General features: G+C 49.2%; 1 long non-coding RNA gene across 1 annotated transcript in view; it reads right to left on the bottom strand.

The window, feature by feature from the left end:
• Positions 1-3,099, bottom strand: part of LOC114484591 (uncharacterized) — a 106,154-nt gene extending 103,055 nt beyond the window's left edge. The window contains exon 1 of the long non-coding RNA XR_003677701.2: positions 2,897-3,099. This is a non-coding gene — a long non-coding RNA (uncharacterized lncRNA). The remainder of the gene's footprint in view (positions 1-2,896) is intronic.
• Positions 3,100-4,490: the final 1,391 nt, after the last annotated feature.

The following is a 4,490-nucleotide window of genomic DNA, read 5'->3' as shown; positions in this document are numbered from 1 at the left end:
TTTTTTTTTTTTTTTTTTTTTTTTTTGGTGGTACGCGGTCCTCTCGCTGTTGTGGCCTCTCCCATTGCGGAGCACAGGCTCTGGACGCGCAGGCTCAGCGGCCATGGCTCACTGGCCCAGCCGCTCCGCGGCATGTGGGATCTTCTCAGACTGGGGCACGAACCCGTGTCCCCTGCATCGGCAGGCAGATTCTCAACCACTGCGCCACCAGGGAAGCCCCGGTCCGTTCTATTGATATAATGTTAATTGATCAAAGAGGGACAAAAAATGGAAATGACATTGGGGGCCTCGGTAAGAATGGGCTTCAGAGGATGGAAGATAAACCCTATGAACACTCTAAGGGCTCCCCTATTAGTAATGTTATTAGGGATTTGGTGGTCTCGGTTGTGCTAGGATATTCTCTCCAAAGTAGAAGAAACATTGTACCTGGTACCTTCTATCACTAAAAAGGAAACACAATGCATTAGATATCTTCAGGTTCTGAAGCCAGCGTATTCCCACTTGGGAATACTGCTCTTAACCATGATGAGAACCTAGTAAATCCACTACGAGCCAGGCCTGGGTCAAGATTCCACATATTATCTGAACCCCATATATCCCACTCTAATGGGGGGCAGGATAACTTTGTATCCCAGAATATCAATGTCAGCATGGACCCAGTATCTAACAGTTCTTGAAAGGCCTACGTACTATTTCTCTTTCCTCAGCATACATTTACCTGAGAAAATGGTGGTAGGTCCCTCCAGGGAAGATTGGGTAATCCCTATGGTATGTCCTTGCCAGTGTTGAGAATCCTTCTTCATTTCGACCCACCTCTTCTCCATTAAATGGATTCTGGGCCCAAGAACTGGCTCACATCTGGAAACTGAGCAAGGATGCTGACCATTTAGCATCATATGGGGTAGCTTTCCTCAGCCTCCTGATCATCTATTCTTGACTTATTTGTTGTATAAAATAGGTATTGTTCTTGGTGGCTGCCTGTCTATCTTGCCCCCAAGAATACTGTGTCCTAGTAACCATTTTCATAACTCCCTACAGGCCAGGCCTCTATGCTACTGCTCAGACCTTGACACTGATTACAATAATTGTGCCCACTTGACTGTACTCTACTAAGTGCAGCCACCTGGACTCCACAACATCAGATCCTATTATCCCACTGCTATCAAGGAGCCCAGCTGTGTAACATCTCCTGCTCTTCTTCCCTGGCCTGCAGAAGGCAGAGTACCACTCAGCTTTCCCATGATATTTTTGCCCAATTCTCCAGTGTATTCCTTCTTGCTTTGGGAACAGTAGTGTCTTTCAGACCCTCTAGAATGCAGTTGGCCTTCCTCCAACATGCTCATTTCTAGAAGGGCGTTTTGATCCCTCCTTCCACTGTGTGCCATGGAAGTTCTAGTATTTCAGTTTAACTTAGTGTGGGCCTTAGCTTTCTCCAAGCTTTCAGGAGCATCCTATCAGGATATTCGTGTCACCTCCTATGGTCCTCACCAGGGCATTAACTACTACATGTCCATGTCTATAAATTCTTCATAAAATCAAATAACTCTTAAGTCTGCTCCTCTGATTTAGTACCTACTGTGGGTGTCAGTCCCACAGGTACGCCCCGTGCTCTTGCCAACGAAATCCTTAGCTCCTTCAGTGTATAGGCCCTTTCCTCCCTTACAGTATCCACTTCCTGGGCAGATATCTTATGACTTGATCCTAGTTATTCTACCTCAACCAACGAGGGCTATGAAGGGGCATGAAGGGAGATTTTGAGGGGGAGGGGGTGTCGCCATGAAAGACAAAGGTCTCTGTACAGTCTTCAAACAAATGGGAGCACTAGTCTTCAACTGAGGGAAGTGACTCACTTCTGCAGTCTCAGAGCCTTCGAGGCTGCCTGAGGATTCAAGATTTTCTCTTTTTCTTATTGAAGTACAGCTGATTTACATATTATCTTAGTTCCAGGCATACAGGCACATTGCAGGTTGCTTCTCTTCCTGCCCAGTAATGCTTTTTCACTTCCTAAAAGGCATGAATTCCAGGTGTTACTTCCCAGTGAAACTTCAGCAGTCAACTGCCCAGCTCACAGATGGTCTCCAGGGATCCCAATCTAAAAAGTTATTATTATCTTTCTCATTTATACAGTGAGGCTTGCCAAAGTCCCAGGGGGTAGTTAGCAGAGCCAGACCACTTATCCAATTTTGTTAACATCAACTCAACTCATATCCTGGTCTACCACAACGCTAGCATTTGCCCCCCCCCCGCTGCCCTGCATTCTAGCACTGTACCTAAGGATAGGATTGAATTTCCCGTTGGCTTTTCTTTGGGCTGTGATGGCACCAAGAGAAGACATTACCTTGACAGATGGAGTAATATGCCCTTCAGACTTAAATAACTACTTAGCAGAACACTCAAGAAACCTTTCTGCAATGGCATGAGCCATTCCATATTGATGCATGAATTCACCATCTTTCTTAATACCTACTGGTATCCCACAGAGGTTGAACATCCAGTTTAAATCCTCAAAGCCTTTCCTAACTGTTCAGATCACATTTTTCGCTCTTCTTTAACACAGTCATCAAGTCCTCAGTGGTAAGACAGAGAAAGTGCCAAGTGTCATTCTTTAGTAGATTCTTGGGGTGAATACTGTCTCATGTGCTCTTGCAGAAGCAGTATGGTATAGATGGGGAAAGGTTTCAGGTCATGTTCAAATTTTGACTCCACTCTTTAATAACTATGACCTCTTAACAACTTGAGCATGTAATAAGTTCTCTGTGTCTCGCTCACCTCATCACCCATGATCAATCCTGACATCATAAATGGTGGGATATCAAGCCCCTGACACGCCCCCTAACGTGTTGTACTATGATGTATAACCTCCACTTATAAATAATTGTTGTCAAAAAGAATTAACCTGTCCATCGATCCATGTGGTGATGTCCCGCTCTCCCAGGCCGGACGAGGAACGGACGTTCATGGCCAACAGGGCCGCTCTTCGTCCTGTCCGCCGTGGAAGGCGGGGTGTGGCATCCGGCCGGACTCGCGGTCTCCCGCCCCTGCCTCACGGCGTGGAAGGGGCCGGGGTCCTCTGAGCAGCAGGCACTCTCGCTTCTCAACTCCTCCGCAAGCGCCTCGCGAGCGGCCCTCCCCGCGGTGGGGGGCGGGGCGGGACGGGCCCGCCGCCGCCTGCGCGCCCCCGTTGGTGCGGGAGCGTGTCCGCCGCGGGCGGTGCCCGTGCGTCCTCCCGGTATCCCCTCTGGTGCCGGGGTCTGAGCGGTGCCTTCGTCCTCTCGGGTGCCCGCTGCGGTGAGCAGCTCCTTTGTGGGGTCGAAACGGTAAGGGAGGCGCGTTTGTCGCCCTGCGGGGTCGGGTGCCGCCTCGCCGCGGCCGTCCTCGCCGCGTGCCGCGGGGACTGGCTTGGCCAGGCGCGCGCCGCGTGTCCCTCCTTAGCTGGTTGCACGCGGGCGTGGGAGCGATCACGGCGGCGCGGCGACGCGAAGGGGGCCGTCTGGCTTTCCGTACAATCTCCGACCCCGTTCCCGACCCCGGGGCAGACGGAGGAGCCTGAGGCTGCGCAGGCCTTACCCGGCCCTGACCGTGAACGCGCACGTGGGCCCCGCGCTTACCCATGACGCCCGCCGCTCACGTCCGGCCGGGAACTGCTTTGGACAGTGTGTATTTTTTAATACACATTTTGAATATTATTGGGAACTTTTTTTTTTTTTTTTTTTTTTTTTTTTTTTTTTTGCGGTTCGCGGGCCTCTCACTGTTGTGGCCTCTCCCGTTGCGGAGCGCAGGCTCCGGAAGCGCAGGCTCAGTGGCCGTGGCTCGCTCACTGTTGTGGCCTCTCCCGTTGCGGAGCACAGGCTCCGGACGCGCAGGCTCAGCGGCCATGGCTCACGGGCCTAGCCGCTCCGCGGCACGTGGGATCCTCCCGGACCGGGGCACGAACCCGTGTGCCCTGCATCGGCAGGCGGACTCTCAACCACTGCGCCACCAGGGAAAACGCCTATTGGGAACATTTTAATGTGAATTTGATATTCGATACTATTAAGGAAATATTTCTATGTTTTGGTGCTATAGTGGTATTGTGAATGGTTATTTCAGGAACTATGCTTTTTTTTTTGAGATGCATCCTAAAGAATTTAGGGTCAAGTGTCATGATATCTGTAATTTGGTTTTAAAAACCTAGAATAAAATAGATAAAGGCAAAATGTTAACAAATTATTAAATCTAGGCGATAGGTACATGGATGTTACTACACTATGCTGTCTACTGTTTTACATGTTTTAATTTTTTCATTATAAAATTTAAAAATAAATCTTGCCATCTTAATGAGTATAAAATTATATAGAGGGAGAACAAATAGGGTACAGTGTAAGGTACATGGAAAGTGCTCAGTAAGTGCTGTACAGTATTCTCCTCCACTGGGAATTCTCTGTTCTAGAGTGAGGACCCATGTGTTCACTCAGAAAAAGTGATGTGGTCCCTCTGAAATTAGTTTCACT

Source organism: Physeter macrocephalus, chromosome 20 (genome assembly GCF_002837175.3).
Source record: "Physeter macrocephalus isolate SW-GA chromosome 20, ASM283717v5, whole genome shotgun sequence".
Taxonomy (NCBI): Eukaryota; Metazoa; Chordata; class Mammalia; order Artiodactyla; family Physeteridae; genus Physeter; species Physeter macrocephalus.
The sequence above is the reverse complement of the archived record's forward strand: the minus strand, read 5'-3'. Positions and strand labels throughout refer to the sequence as shown.